This window comes from Impatiens glandulifera, chromosome 4, assembly GCF_907164915.1.
Source record: "Impatiens glandulifera chromosome 4, dImpGla2.1, whole genome shotgun sequence".
In the NCBI taxonomy this organism is placed as follows: domain Eukaryota; kingdom Viridiplantae; phylum Streptophyta; class Magnoliopsida; order Ericales; family Balsaminaceae; genus Impatiens; species Impatiens glandulifera.
Window position 1 is genome coordinate 25,407,576 of NC_061865.1, and position 18,041 is coordinate 25,425,616.

Below are 18,041 nucleotides of genomic sequence, written 5' to 3' on the forward strand. Positions count from 1 at the left end.
TTAACGACAACATTCGATTTATAATGGGTTTCACAACAATACATAATATCGATATTACAAAAATTAAAGTAATTTGGCGATTAACATTGATTAATGTAAAAATTATTGCACTCTAATATAAGGAATTTCTATGCAATAGTTGAAAAATATTTACCAAATATACCATTCGATCCGTCATAGGTTTCTCAACAATACATATTATTGATATTGCAAATATTACAGCAATTTAGTGATATATTGTAGTTGAAAGTTGGAAATTATTTACTAAACAAGACCTCAACAACATTATTCGTAATAATTTCCAAAGATAAAATAGCTAAGAAATTGTAATTTTTATAAAACTAAAGATATAATTAAATTTTATAAAACCAAAACTATGAATAAATATTACAACAAAATGTTGTAAGCCAAAAACATAAGACATCAATATATTAAAACATAACCATAAAATGTTTTAAAATAATAACTATATTAACAAGACATAAATATTCTAAAACTTCAAAAACATTAATCAAAAAATTTAAATATCAGTCATTTTTCTTACTTTTCTTGCTTCCATTTGAGCATTCTGGTTTATCCATGCTCATTTCAATTATTTTCACTGTCAAGTCACCCACCACATAATAAATCAAGATATTCTCAATCAAAATCACATATTTTATCTATCAAATTAGTAAGCAACAACAAAATATTCATCAAAACTCAAACATGGTAACATATATATAAATGTACAGTAGTTCATATTATGCATAATGAATCAAAAGTTCTACAAATGAAATGAAATATTTTCGTCGTCTTCTCTTGGATGATGCAGATAGTTGTATGATTGATTGTTTGTATATCCTCTAGGAGAATATCAACTATTAGTTTATTGAAAGACAAATTTTCAAGGGCTAACAAGTTGCTATGCGAATGAAAACATTTTCATGTGAGGTGTTGTCCACACATTCTAAATCTTGTGGTTCAAGATGGGTTATGAGAGATTATTGACATCACTGGAAAGATAAGAGAAATTGTGGATTATATTAATTGATCGGATGGAAGAATCATTCTTTTTCAGATATAGTGCAGCAATTACAATTGCCTGGGAAAAAGTTAATCCATGATTGACGAACAAGGTGGAATTCAACATTTGAGATGTTAAGTTGTGCACTTAAATATTGACCAGTGTTTCCACAATTTGCTTATCGAGATCCATATTATGATTGTTGTCCTAGTTTAGAAGATTGGGTATAGGTTGAGAAAGTATGCTCAGTTTTACAATATTCTGGACTTCTACACAAGTTATTTCTGAAAGTGAATATCCAACATCAAATTTGTTCCTTCAAGAAGTGAAAAAAATTAAAATGATGTTAGATAGAAATTTTAATGTTGCGGATGGTTTTTTACAAGCAACGATTCAAAGAATAAAAGCTAAATTTGACAAATATTAGGGAGAGAACAATTTATTGTATGCCATTAAAGCTATTTTGGATCCTAGGTTGAAAATTTGAAGTGTTGAATTTTGCTTATCAAGAATATATTCGAATGCTGATGCCCAACAAAAAATTAGAGAGATTAAAAAAGTTTATATGATCTCTACAATGATTATGTGACTGCAAACAATATTGAAGAAAGGGAACATTATAGTGGCAATCAAGTTGGAGGTGATGGTCAACCACAAGAAGATTTGGATGAATATATAAAGACAAATCAAGGTTTATGCCCTACAAACGTGTTGAATAATTATTTATCCAAACGTGTTGAGCCAAAGGTTAATCGAGATAAATTTGATTGCTTAGAATGGTGAAAAGTGAGTAGGCTAACATATAAAATATTGTTGAAGATGGCTTAAGATATTTTGGTAATTCCAATAACCACGGTGTCTTTTGAATCAACATTTAGTGCTGAAGCGAGGGTCATTGATGCTTATCGTTCATCATTAGTTCCAGAAATAGTACAAGTATTAATGTGTGCAGGAGATCGGTATAGGTGCCTTCATAGAGCGAAAAAAAAGACAAAGGTGAGTTTTTACATTTAAATATTTGTAATAATTTTTAAATTTAAATGTATTTTCTTGTGTACACAAAGAGCCATAGATTAAAGAAATTGCGCTTCAAATTCCTTGAACGATGAAGCAACAAGAATCATCTCTGTTTTATGTAAGACCCCAATTTTCTATATTAAAACTTTTCCCTTCAAAGTTTTAGGGTTTAAAGCTTAATTTTGATTATTCTCAGGTCAATCAAGATCTTTATAATTTACTTTGGTGAGACTTTATTGTAAGATTATGATTAATGACTTCGTTTTTCATTCTATAATTTCTTAATGATATTTGTGATAATGTCTTTCAATATTAAACAATTTTTTATTTATAACTTGTACTATTTTTGTGATGAACATATTCTAAATATTCAATTTCGTTTGTAATTTTTAAATGATGTTTGTGATTGAATGAACATTTGTTATCTTTAAATTATTTGATGGTATTTATATTTGTTATTTTAAAATAATATTTTGATTATATATGTATAGTTTATCAAATATATATTATAATATGTTTGAGATATAATAGTGGTAGTAAAATGTAATTTTAATTAATAAAATTTAATTTTAGAGTTTTTGAGTTCGAGCTCGAGTAGCTCGAATTGTCATCGAGTCGAATTCGAGTATAAATTTTGGTGCTCAATCGAGTTCAAGTTCGAGTATTTATAATGTAATTTGAGTCGAGTTCGAGTAGTATGGTACTCGACTCGACTCGTTTACACCCCTAGGTTCATACACCTTGACTGAGAAACATAGCTCCAGGTTAGTTTAAGCCAAGGTTGAAATCATCGAACCTCGAGTCACTCTTGGCCCGCATACCACGTGTCAACCATGAGCGCTGCTACGGGATTCTCGGTGGTTACAATACCTATGTAGTTCCCAATAACTACATTTTCCCATTTTTAATGCATTTTCTTCCACTTCAATAGGTAATTTAAAATCGAAAAGGGATTTAAGAATCTCAACTTTTGGTTTAAAATCTACTAGGTAAGTTTTGCCTTTATATTTCCCCTGATCATCAGCTTTCTATCCTACATTTTTCTTCTAAACTTCATTAACTTTCAAGTTGGAATTACTTCTGATAGTGTAGGTCTTGGTTTTGGGGCACTTCATAAGCTCCCTCATTATTTCCACACACCAGCTAACTATCTTCTTGTATTTATCTTGTTTTAGTAAGTTCTAATCCTGAAGATAGTGAATATTGAGTTGGATAGTAGTTTGATGTGTTTTTTTACTAAGCAGAATCTCTCTGTTCTTTGTTTGGAATAAAATTTTTGTAATTTGATTCTTGAGTCTGTAGAGATTTGCCCTTTTTTGTATCAAACCTTTCATATTCTATCCTTTTTAATTTCAGACTTCAAACTTTCAGTTTCATTATGCACTTTTTCCTTACACTTCTGAGAGCTTTATTTCTGCATTTTCGCTTTCTTAGAGCAATATTTATGTTCTATTTCATCTATCGTTTTCTTGCTTGAATCAATTTTCACGAATTCATGCACTTCTTTTTCCTTATTCCTATTCTTTCTCCCCATCTTAGTATAAGAACTAGATAATACAAGAAAGCAAGAATTCAGACAACTCAACCAAACCCAAATTACTTACAACCGAGAATAACCTACGACCATGAATGATCGTAGAATAGTGAACTAGTGACCCTGTTTCACAACCCAACGCCCTAACGATCGAAATCAATCGATGATCGAGACCAATTGCGACCCAAGTGACATGTTCTCAAACAATCCTAGCGACCGTATTTCCGATTTTCTGACCCAAGATTTGCGACACAAGCAAATAATTTTCAAACGAACGTGTCAGACGTGCCGATCATACCGATTGTGTCGAATGTGCCGACGATCGTGACTGTAACCACGTTTCCCGTAACCTACGACCAAATCAAACAACTAAATTTTGTGCGACCATTCCGACTATGCCGAACGTGCCAAACGTGTTGATCGTGTCGATTGTGTTGAGCGTGTTTATGGTCGTAATTCCAACGCAATTGTCCCATAAGGTTTTTGCTCTCGAAAAAATGATATTTTCTATCGTTCTTTGTAATATTATAATTGTCAGTTTTACTTGTAATCAATTAAAGAATGAATGTTCAAAATAATTTTCTTAATATTTCAATGAAAACAAATTTATCATAAGATTTGGATCATATTCAAAGATGACCTTAATTATGAAACCAAGTTTACCATAAAGATAACAACATGGAGAATTGGCATTGCTTAAACATATAGGTAGATTCTCACTTTTGGACATTAATAATGTTAATGAGAACATCACAATTGATTATAATTGGGATGATTTTGAGTAGGTGGATTTTTTGGTAAAATATTTAAAAGTAATAATATATAATGATAATAAAAAAATTATTTTAATATTTTGATTAATACATTGAGTGATCATATAATATACTAGAACTAGAGTAAATTGATATGTTTAGTGTTTATTATTGATATAACTCAAACCGAAGAAGTCTTCCCAAATGAATACAAAGAAAGTGGGGATACCTCCAATGGATAGGACTTTCGGGGTTTAATTTTTCCTAGCAAAAAAGACAAGTAAAAGAGAGTTAAAAAATAAATATATGATTAAAAATATATACCTTGTTTTTTTTTAAGAAAACATATGTTATTGCCTAGACCCATCTATTATAAGGCTAGTTTGATTTAAGCACAAATAAATTGTGATTATATAATAAGTTGTTACACTAATTTACATAAATAAGTTATCTTGTATAAATAAAATCAAATATACTTGAGTATTTAGTGAATAAGTGTAATAATTTGAAACAAATAAAAATGACAACTTGAAACGATTACGGATAACAATAACGATAATTGAATATTATTATACGTAAATGATCATTAAAACGAATAAACTTAATTAAATAAATCTGTAACAAATGCAATATTCTATTTTATTTGTACGAAAAAATGACATTAAATTTATTAAACACTTAAAACGAATGACATTTAACCCCACCATTATATTCAACATGTCCCAAATGCACGAGACACACCATAGTCCATTATTCAATTCATTCTCTGAAATATATCCTTTTGGATTATCATATTATTTAATAGTTAATACAACTATAGAAACACTATTTTAGAAAAAGTATTTAATATCATCTTTGTAAAGTTTTTACTAGGAATATGAATTTATACTTCTATACAATAGAAATTCGATAAATTAATACTCGATTATTTAATAAACTCTCTAAGATAATATTTTTGGCCGGTCCCGACTTGGGGATAGCGTGCTAAATTAATAATTCGCTAAAATTATAAGATAATACATTTTTAATAATTTCTTTAGACCCCATATAAAATATAAATTAATAATTCCTTGTATATAGCATATTACATGAATGATTTATGAAGGTTTCTTGAAAAATGACTAAATTGTCTTTTGTTTTTTGTTGAAATCAATTTCCCCTTAAATCTCGTCTCTAATTTTCCTTAGCATGGTAAAAAACTTCTGGTGTTGTTTTCTTATAGCTCAACAAGAAATTGTTCAATGTGATTGCCGCTTTAATAGCTTCGTTTCACGAAGGGGGCTCAAATTGAAAATTAATGTATGGGTTTACATTATGGTAATCCTTTAAATACTAATGATTTTTATTAAAGTTGACTCTAGTAGTGAATTTAATGCTGGAAATAAAAATGATAAAGGAAATGAAATATTGAGGATTCCATACCTTCTAATTAACCAAAACAGTCTACTCGATAGAGACGTCCTTCAGTTAGATACTTAGCAAATGAGTGAGTATGTATTTTTTATTAATGCTGGAATACCCTAGAGTTTTCGAGAATCATTGGAAAGTGAAAATAAAAAGGAATGGATGGATGCCATGGAGGATGAGATGCAATCTCTTTGTGTGAATAACACTTTTGAGTTTATAAAGTTGCCTAAGGGCAAGAAGGCTTTGAAAAATCGATGTCTTTATCGGTTGAAGCAAGATGAGCATACTTCACAACCTAGATATAAGGCTCGGTTGGTTGTAAGAGGCTTCTCGCAAAGAAAATATATAGAATTTGGCGAGATCTGTGCCCCTATGGTGAAAATGCAATCTAATCGTGTGGTTCTTGGTTTAGCTGCTAGCCTTAATCTAGAGGGTTGAACAAATGGATGTGAAAACAATCTTTCTTTATGGAAATTTAGAATAAGAGATTTACATAGTGCAACTAGAGGGTTTTCAAGACATATTAAAAGAAGGTTATGTTTGCAAATTATTGAAGAGTTTTTACAGTTTGAAACAAGCGTCGCGACAATGTTATCGGAAGTTCAATTTAGTTATGATTGAACATTGGTATAAGATGAACAAGACCGATCATTGCATTTTTGTGCAAAAATTCTCTAATGATGATTTTATTATTATTCTACTTTATGTAGATGATATGTTGATTGTTGAAAGAAACATTTCTAAAATCAGTGATTAAAAGAGACTTTTAATAAGTCATTTTTCATGAAATATTTGGAACCAGCATATTAAATTCATGGGATTCGATTTATCCGTGATCGGGATAACATAAAGTTGTATTTGTTACAAGAGATGTACATTGAGAAAGTTATTCAACGCTTCAATATGTAAAAAGCTAAAGTGGTGGGTATTTCTTTAGCTTCTCACTTTAAGCTTAGTCATATTGATTGTCCTTCTACTATGATGAGAAGTTTTTTATGAAGAACATTCTATATTTTTTAGTCGTTGGTAGTCTTATGTACAATACTAGACTTGATATAGCGCACATTGTTGGTTTGGTGAGTAAATATTTATCAAATCTGGGAAGGCATCACTAAGAAGTCATGAAGTGGATAATGAGATATCTTTGGACTACGATGAATCTTCAACTAACTTTGGGATGTGAAAAGCATATATTAATTAGATATATTGATTTGGATTTGGCTGGAAGCTTGGATAATCAAAATTCTACTTCAGGATATATGGTGACTTTTGTCGGCGGAGTCGTGGCTTGTCAATCTAAATTGTAAAAGTGTGTTTCTATTTCTACTACCGAAGTCGAGCTTATAGCTGTTGTGGAGGAAACAAAATAATGATTATGGTTGAAAAAAATCACAATAGAACTTGATTTAAAACAAGAAATGTACCTTTTATTTTGTGATAATCAAAGTGCAATTCATCTTGCCAATAATATTTCATTTCATTCAAAGTCAAAACACATTGATGTATGTTATATCTGGATTCGTGATGCTTTGGATGATAAGGTGTTAGATTTTGAAAATATTTACAAATAATAATGGATCAGATATGATGACAAAGGTGTTGTCACAAAACAAACTTGAGTTATGTCGCTCAATTGTCGGGTTAACATTGTCATCTAACTAGTCGGTCGGGAAAGTTTGTTGATTTTTATCCTCATAGTTGGAAAGATCTAACTTGGTGTGGGCTTTACTTAGACCCACAATATATAATGTGAAGGGACAATATTTTTTATTTAGGTTAACCGAGTTTTGAGAACAACAAGAGAGAGAAGAACAAAAACAAATTTAGGGGTTTGATGTGGCAGATGAAGAAGATTTTCGTTTGTCGGAGTTTGCAACGTTTTATCTACTTCAAACATTGAAAACTTGTTGGTTATTTATGGGGCTATGTTATAAACGATGAAGATTTGTTTTATGAGGCTTTTAAGTCAGTTCAAGAGAAAACTAGAATTGCAAAAATTATAAGATTGGTTAATCTTGTTATTTCTTGTTCTTTGTTGTTGTTTGTCAGAATTATTGTGTGATATTTGATTAAATTTAGTGACTCTAGTTTGGTTATAACTAGAGTGAACCCTTGTTTGTAACTTTGCTGATAATAGTGGATTGTTAAGTGACCTAACTGGTCTCGTGGTGTTACTCTCAATTTGAAGAGTTGTTTTACACGCTAAAACTTGTCTTGTATTTTCGTTTTGATTTTATTCTGTTTTACTCATTTTTTATACTCAGTTAATTGAGAAAACGTAATGTTTTTGAAGAATGCATTTTTCCATCACAATAATGGCAAAATCTACCCTCCTAATTTCATTTCTCTTAACTCTCCTTAGGGCAATAGATCTTAACAGAATTGTTCAAGTATGGAAGGAAAATTTGGAATTTTCACTCACTTTCAAGGGTAAATTCATCTTTTTAGGTTGATGAAAACTATTGAATCATTTGGGAAAATGATCTTTTTCGTTCAATCTACAATCCCCTTTTTACCGTTTTGAATTTGGAGAATTAGTTCAAAAGTTGTTTTCTTTAAAATAAAATAAAAGAGAAAAAATGAAATAAAGAGACGCGCTAGTAGTGTGTTGTAATGTTTTCAAGTTGAGGTTGGTTTAGTCCTTCTTTGATTAGGACTTTTATTTTCAACATCTTCAAAATAAAATACAAAAGATTAATTTTACTTGTCCTATTTGGACAATTATATAATTATTTGAAAGCTAAATTTTATTTGATCGATTAATTTTTAATAATTAATATGATATCGATCCAAATTAATTCTTAAATTTAATTATGTAACGAGAACGATAAAAAATATCAATTTTAAAGAAAAAAGTTTAAGATACCATAATTTAAAATTATATTAGAAAATGTCAAAAATAAGTAACAATATAGATAAATTTAAATATAAAATTTAGACAAACTTCTTATTATTTCACTATTTGACATAGTTAAAACTCTCAATAAACTAAAACTAATTAATTAGTTGTTTTTACTTTCTTAATTAGTTTTTCCATTTTATTGGATAATAAAATACTAGACAAAAAAATCTCCGTGATACCATTCTCGGTCAAGACTAGAGTACACCAGGAAATTAATTTCCTTCAAATTCTACAAATTTCAAACCTATGTGTACTGTAAAGTTGTTAAAACTTCGCTGACACGAATCCGTCCGTGTCGGCCACTTTAAATATGACTTTTTCAAATATCGTAGATTCAGTAGTACGGGCAATTTCCTCTTTGTCAACATTGGTACAAGCCCGACCAACTCTCTTAATCGGGCAATGGGTGAATCCAACACCTTCCTCCTGATCCTAAGATAGAAAATTCGAATGCAACTAATTTCTACAAAGGCTTAGGAGAGAATCCCACGAATATCCTCCTTAAAAATCATGGATCTCCAAAGCTATGAGAAAAGCATGAAGATCAGACTAACGTGAGCAAGAGCAATAATAAGAATTTTACAGTCAACACGTCAAGTATGTTTTTCTACGAATCCCAATAACACTCATGAAATGAATGCAAATGATAATAAAACTATTAGTAGAATACATGTTGATAGCCTAGATTGTGATTGTCAAGAACATGCTCTAGGAAAAGATAGAGTCATTCATGAAAATAGTCTAGGAAATAAAAATTCATAGGTTATTAACTCGGATTCCAATAGGAATCAAATTCAACTTGAGACTATTGAGATACCTGACTCAGACAAAGAAGCGGGGAAAGTAATCCAGAAAGAATTGAAAAAAGAAAGAATTAATGTGGAAAATCTGGGTGAAACAAAAAAAACGCAGAGAACGATAGCGAAAGCATTGGGTAAATAAACAGACCCGAGGAAATGGAGGGTCGGTTTTAATGAAAGGGCCAACCTAAAAGGGCTTAGAAATCAGATAACAAAATTATTAATATTAGGCAAGAAAGGCCAAATCGTTTTAAGAAAAGAGAAAAGACCATAGTACACATAGTAGCTCAACCTGCATTACCTGCAAGACTAGAATCTTCTAAAAAAAAGAGGAGTACGATACTATTGTGAGGTTGTCTGTTGAAACTTTGAGAGAGCTCTATAAATGCCCCCAAACCAGAGTCTACTTCATCAAGAAAAATTTTAATTGGAATGTAGACTAGGTCTGGAAGAAAGTTGAAGAACAAAGTAAAACTCAAGGGAATGATCAGAAAATAGAGCAAAAGTAGAGTAAAGATCAGAAAACATGCCTAAACTAGAGTAACGAGTAGAATGAACAACATAAACAGAATGCAGGCAGAAGAACAAAGGAAAAAAAACTGACAACCCAATTCAAGAAAGGGTAAAGATTTTCCTTGAAACATTTAAACCAAAGGTTGAAATTACCGATTCCCCATTTGAATTCAAACTACCCCAAGAAGCTGAGGAAAACTGTTTAAAGTCATGGAAGAATTTCATAGTGGGCAACTTCATCGGAAGAAATAATGTGTCATTTATAGTAACCAAAAAAACCTAATGGAACAATGGGGGGAAATGGTCTAGAAAAGGTAACATCAAACATTCATAACTTGTACTTTCTTAAATTCAAAGAAGGATCAGATCTCGAATGTATTCTAATCAACGGGCACACATTTGTTGGAAAAAATTGCATGAAATTCAAAAAATGGGCAGAATGTATGAACCTCTTCAGCAAGTCTAAAGAAACTGCACAAATCTGGTTCCAAATGCGCAACATCTTTCCCCACATATATAACTCTGAAGCATTAAGTCACTTTGCGAGTTTATTGGGGAGTCCACTCTACATGGACTGAACTATAAAAAAAGGTGAGCATATGACTTATGCTAGGATGTGCATTGAGATACATCCGAGACTAAATCTTCCATACCAGATGACGGTAACGGACAAACAAGGCAAATCCACAATTATGAGAATCTCAAATGAGTGGAGGCCGAGTAGATGCTTTGATTGTAACACACTCGAACATGTCTGTTACAAGTGCCCGAAAATTATTGAAGAAGAAAGGAAGAAGAATATCGAGCAAGAAATAGAAAAGAAACAGAATGAAGAACAAGAAAGGTTGGAAAATAAGAAGGTTGAGAATGAAAGGTAGAAAGAGGTTACTAAAGAATCAATATTGAGTAAGTAGAAGAATTAAGATAAGGAAGGAAATTCATAATAGGGTTTTGAAGATCAGAGTAAGGAAGATAGAGTGGTAAGAGATTCAGAATCAAAGGCTGAGAATGAAGAGGTAACAAAGAAACTTGACCTGGAAGCGAAAATCAATACCGAAGAGGTTATGGAAATGCAAAGCATATGTGAAAGCAAGAAATGGGAACTGGGTGAAGGAAATGGGAAAGATAAAGTAGAGGCAGCTAAATCGGGTGAAACTGTGCAATCTCCAATTCAGAAGAAGGTTGACCAGAGAAAAACGAAAATCCCAAAACAACAAGGTAAGAAAATTAAGGAAAATACAATTTCTTATAGCCCTGTTATATGGGTAAAATAGAAAGGAAGAAATGGTAAAGGAAGAGGAAGTAAAGCTGGGACATCTTCTTTTCATTAATGAATTTAATGACATGGAATATTAGAGGGTTAAATGACCCTATAAAGAGAAAAGAGGTTAGAATAATAGTAGAAATGAATGAAATCATAGTATTTAGAATTATTGAAACAAAAATCAGACAAAGTCAAATAGTGAACGTTGTCCAGGGTTGCTTAAAAGAAGAATGATAATTTATTCATAACCCTAATGTGGTTAAAAGTAGAATCTGGGTATATGATGGGATAAAAGAAATGTTGAAGTCAAGTATTTTTTTTGAAAGAAATCAAGTTATTTGGATAAAGGTTATTAATCTAGTGATAAGGGTAAAAATCTTCTTTGCGGTAGTGTATTCAAACAACTCTAGGACAGAGAGGAAGACACTTTAGAAAAATTTAAAAATAAGCATTACGGACGACGAACCGTGGGTATTAAGGGAGATTTTAACGTTACAAGATTCAGGAATGAAAGAGATAAGAAAGACATAACACAAGACATGCAGAATTTCAATAAATGCATTTGAGAGATAAACTGCATTGAACCGTCTTCCTCAAGAAAAGTGGACAACATGAGAAAGAGCAGAATTGATAAAGGCCTAGTAAATGAAAAATGGGTAGAGTTTTACTCAAGAAGCTGAATCCAAGCTTTGCAACCATGTACCTCTAACCATTGCCCTTTGAAATTCTTTTGGGAGAGGGAGAAAAAACAGAAAAGACCCTTTAAGTTATTCAATTTCTAGATGAAAGATGAAGAATTTAATAAAATTCTTAATGAAACTTGGAACATTAGAATTAATGGAACAAAAATGTTCGGAGTTTGTGAGAAACTAAGATTACTAAAAGGAAAACTGAATAAGCTAGACCGGGAAAAATATAGTGGGATTTCTAGAAAAGTAGAGGAAGCCAGAACAAAACTGAAGGAAATACAAAGCAAGGCATGAGAGCCCCGAATCTACCTTATAACAGGAAAGAAGAAAAAGAGGCTCTTACGTGATTCAGAAACCTCTATTCTAAAGAGGAAAGTGATAGGATCGACTTTATCAATAGAGACGGGGGTCTAGCTAAGGATGAAGGCTTATGAAAAACGGTTTGAAAGAAATCCTGTTAAGGATTTAATTCACTTTCTATTCTACGCAAACTTGTGCAAACACTTGAAACGGATTCAAGGCGGAATTGTTTACTTGGGTTTGAAGCACAAGATGAAATATGAAAAGATAACAGAAAAGAAGAACACAGAAGTTTGTTTATGGATGTTCGGAGAAACTCTCCTACGTCACCCCTTCTTCCAACCACCGGAAGGATTCACTATAATATGATTCGAATCAAATGTAGTTTACGCACACACTTAGCTCACTATTGAACAGAACACTTTCTGTTCAATTACAAGATGAAGAATATCACTCAGCTAAAGGTTTTTTTATTATAGCTCTCTCTTGATTCACACACAGTATAATCAGAAAGAAGCTTCACAGTTCAGTAAGCAAGATGATTGAGTAGTTTCTCTCTCTGCAAAATCAGATTGCTTGTTCGTTCGGCAGAATTCGTAAGGTAGATTGTCCGTTGTCTTTGAGATTTGTTAAATACTAAGCAGGAGCTAACGGTCGAATCTTCAAGAATGATACGTGGCACTCTTCCATTGAAAGCCTCCATTGTACATAGCAGGTTCTGAGCACAAGGATCGTGGCCGTACATCACTAGTAGTGCGCCTAATATTCCATCAGGGATGTACCTGCAAAACAAGTAATGTGAGGAAAATTCTCTTACGTGGAATTCCTTGATTGGATGCATATAGCTGTTGTACTAATCTTCACTAGAAAGTGGAACAGAAGTAGGGTACAGCTATAGCACGTGGGTAGGTGAAATGCTAGATTCAAGCGTACTGCTTAAACTGAGCATTAGACATATTTCAGTTAGACGGATTGTGAAAATCAGTCTAATTAAATAAGTCATCTCCTTCTAATAGAAAAAACGTCTATTAGACTGCCTGGTCTAATAGAATTAAACTCGCGTCTAATTACAATAACTATTAGACTGCACGTCTAACTCCACTGAGTTAGACTGCACGTCTAATTTCGGTTCTACCTCAGACTTGTCTGAAGGAGTTAGACGCACGTCTAACTTTCACTTAATTAGACTACACGTCTAATTATCCAATAACCATTAGACTGCACGTCTAACTCCACTGAGTTAGACTGCACGTCTAATTCCGGTTCTACCTCAGACTTATCTGAAGGAGTTAGACGCACGTCTAACTTTCACATTCTATTAGACTGCACGTCTAACTCCACTAAGTTAGATTGAACGTCTAATTCCGCATAAATTAGACTACCCGTCTAATTGCAAATATATTAGACTACACGTCTAACTCCGATGAGTTAAACTGTACGTCTAATTCCAAATATCAATTAGACTTACGTCTAATTCTGTGTATTTATTAGACTAACGTCTAATTCTTTACATTCACTAGACTACACGTCTAACTCCGATGAGTTAGACTGTACGTCTAATTCTATGCATTAGACTTACGTCTAATTCTGTGCATTCATTAGACTGCACGTCTAACTCCGATGAGTTAGACTGTACATCTAATTCTATGCATTTGACTTACGTCTAATTCCGTGTATCTATTAGACTATCCGTCTAATTACACGTCTATTAGACTACACGTCTAACTTCGATTAGTTAGACTGTAAGTCTAATTTTATGTAATGAAGACCAAAATCGGTCTAATGACCCTCATTAGATCCAAGTCTTATGAAATATTGTTTAAATACACCTGTATCAAAACTCTTAAGTTATTTCATCATCAAAATCTCAGTGGTTAAATTATTTCAACACTTAGTCAAAATAATTTGACCCAACAGAAATCTTTGCTAAACAAAAATCTAGAGAAAATTGACTTTCATTAGGAGACAATAATACTTCTTTCTTCTATAAAAAATGTTCATCAAGGAATTTCAGAAATCAGGTCATAAGGCTCACAAACTCAAATGGAGATGTTTTACATAGACAAAAGATAGTTCATAAGGAAGCAGTACATTTCTACAAAGAGCTAATTGGAACAGAAATGAGCACAGTAATAGAGGACAGTCGAAGATTGCTTCAATAGATTGTGCAAAGGAAAATCAGTGAAGAAAATAGTAACCAATTGATTACAATAGTCAGTATGGAAGAATTTAGAAAAGTAGGGTTTTTGATGAAAGGGGATAAAAGCCTAAGACTAGGTGGTTTCAACGCGACCTTCTTCAAAGAAAACTAGGAAATAGTGCGTAAAAATGTAAGCAAAGGGTTTTGGAATTCTTCCAAAACAAGAAAATGTTGAAGCAATGGAAAGTCACACTGTTGAATTTGATTCCTAAGAATTCAATTCTAGAAAAAATTCAGAACTTTCGTCCTATTTCATGCTGTAATGTTATTTACAAAATTATTTTAAAAAATCTTTCATAACGTTTGAAAACAGTTATTGATAAGCTTTTAGAATTCGGGAAATCAACATTTATTCATAAACGCTCTATTTCCATAACATCCTACTCATGAAGAGCTTATTGAATGAATATGGAAGAAAAACATATCGCCACGTGTGGCTTTCAAAATTGACATTAGAAAAACTTTTGACTCGATCAGATGGGGATCAATCCAGGAATCCTCCTTGCGGCAGGTTTTCCAATCATTTTCATTGATTGGATTATTCATTGTGTTTCCACTCCTCACTTTGTTGTGAGCGTGAATGGTATTCATGGAGGTTTTTTCAAGGGTGAAAGGAGAGTAAGGTAAGGAGATCATATATCTCCTTACCTATTCGTATTAAAAATGTAAATTCTTAACTGCATTTTTAAAATGCTTCTGAGAAGTCATCATTTCAAATTTCACTCGTACTGCAAAGAAGAATCAATAACCCATATAAGTTTTGTAGATGATCTATTTTATGTGGCTTATGCGGATATTGAATCTGTTAGTATAATCAAAGAAGCTCTAACAATCTTTTCGAGTATTACAGGTTTATACATCAATGAAGACAAAAGTCAAGCTTGTTAAAAGGAAGGAAGGAAAACATATTCAATATTATGGGAATGAAAGAAGGTGAATTACTAGTGAAACCATGGAGTAGCCTTATCATCAAAACAACTTCGATCTAATCACTTCACACAACTGGTAGAAAATGTTAAAATTTTTGTATTGGGTTTTGCTACGAAAACACTGTCATATGCAGGTAGAATCAAGCTCGTTAAAAGAGACATATTTGGAATTATTGGCTATTAGGCACAATAGATAGTCATCCCAAAGAAAGTAATGCCTAAACTCGATAGAATTATGAGAAATTACATATGGGGATCACAAGATAGAGGAGGCAAAAAAGTCATATGAGAGGATTCTTGCACTCCCATAGAAGAAGGCGGACTAGGAATAAAAAGTTGTGTTTAATGGAACAAAGCCCTCACCATCAAGAGTTTATCAAAGTTGGAGCAGCAAGCGGATTTCCTATGAGCCAAATGGGTGTATACAAGATTTATGAAAGAACAGAAGAGCATCTGGACACGAAGCATCAATGAAAAATGGCATGGTCATTAAAGAAGATCCTAAAAACATAAAATATGGCTTTCAAATGGTATAAACCACAATTAGAAATGAAAGAGGGGTACTATTCTGGCATGATCCTTGGCTGGATAATATTTTTATTATATTCAAAGAAGAAATGAAAGGAAACAGAGTTATAAGAGAATACATCAAGTACTCATTTAGAGATGTATATGCAGGTAAATGTGATTCACTTCTGAGACGTATTCTAGAAGGTGATAGAATCCTAAACCTAATGAGGCAGAAGAACTCAATGAAAGAAATGATGAAATATGCTGGAAAACAAAAAGCAACGAGAAGTTCATTACAGGAAAGGCATGGGAAATGTTTAGAACAAGAGGATAGGAGGTAGATTTACATAATGTGGTATGGTCTTCAAAGATTATTCTACGTCACTAATTTATTCTCTGGCTGGTATACAATAAAAGGTTGACAACAAAAGAAAGAATTCGAAAATACATACATTCCTAATATCAACTATGTCCTATATTTGAGAGTTGTGGAAAATATGAACCATTTATTTGGGGAATGCTCTTGTGTAATACAAATCTAGAGGAGGTATGTTGCAAACATAAACATCATCAACTTTCCAGAAACATGGGAAGAAATCCAAGAGTGGGTGAAGAATAAAACAAAAGGAAGATCCTTCTATGTAAATATGTTGAAATGCTACTTTGAAGTAGTAATATACAATATCTAGAAAGAAAGAAATTCAATAACTCACAATGAAAGAAGTAGAACTGCTGAAGATATTTTGGGAGATATAACTTCAGATGGAAATGCACTCATTCAATCTGATAGAAAATTTAAGAAAGTTAATTTTCAAACCGGCCATACATTACAAGTTTTGAATATTTATTCTAAATAATCAAAAAGGGAGAAATTGATAGAAAAATTAAGTAAAGTTAAATTTTGGAACCGGCCAGAAAACTAAACAACTATTAACTTCTATGTGCAGGAACAGATCGAATTGCATAAACCGGCTGGAGCCTCACAAACCGGCTGAAGAACACTTCAAAGAAATCCAGTTCCAAGTGATCAAGTCAAGATCAAGAGGAACCAGTTTCAACATTCTCAAGGGACCGACTAGCAAAGAAAAGTCTACATTCCAGCCGGACTATACTATGTAAGAGTCAACCGGAAACTAAAATCTACAGAGATGACGTAATATGACGAAATAGACGTGTCTCGGAGAAATAAAAAAAGATAAGATCCGATCAGAAGCATGCGAGAAAAACAATGATGATTTACTTATCCGACTTCGACAGCCGGAGGGTGCATGCCTGACACGTGTTCGAATATGCAAACAGGCTACGTCATCTTTACCTGAGGAGCATTTGCATGCTTGCCAAGTGTTAGGAAGTTGAAACGTGCAAGCAACCTCTCTGCACCGGCGTGACTTTGAATTAACCAATCCCACGATGAGAGAAGAAAGTGACCGTTGGAAGACTCTTCACTATAAAAAGAAGACGAAGCGACCTCATTAATGACAGGTTACGAAAATCTTAGAGAGATAAAGAAATCTCATGCGCGATCCAAAACCGTTGTGTCATTTACCGAAAGCTATTGTTGTGTTGTGTTATTGTATTACATCAAGAGTGAGTTGGTGTAACTGGCGAGTAGTAAGTTAAGGCCCGACCGGCAGTGTAATTGTTGTAAACCTGAAAGTTAGTGGACATCCTTCTCATAACCTGAGAAGAAGGGGTGACGTAGGAGGGTTTTCTCCGAACATCCATAAAAAATCTTGTCTCGTGCCATTTCTTTTATTTCCGGCTTATTCACTTAACCTAACCACAAACCAAGTCAATCTTACTCCTTAGATCAAAAATCGGTCCACTCATATTTCTAAAACCGACTCCTCCTAAACATCATCTAAGTCGCATACGTTGCTTCAGACTGAAACAGACATTTCCGCCCTTGAACCTGGTTCAAGAGTCTGTAACAGTTTGCGAAGTGCTGAGAACGGTCATAGTCTCTAACCGACTATCACCAAAGTGTGTTGCGTATTGTAAGCGGCCACCCTTCCAGAAACCGGAAACACCCTGGTCCTCCAAGGGCGTCCCCGATCCTAACAAGTTGTATCAGAACGAGGTTCTTAGCACTCAAGCAACCGAAAAAGATGGGAAGCATAACCCACAGCGACAAGCCACCAACGCTAAACAGTGAAGCGTTTAATAGTTGGAAGAAACAGATGTATCTACATCTGATCACGCTAGATGATGAGATGAG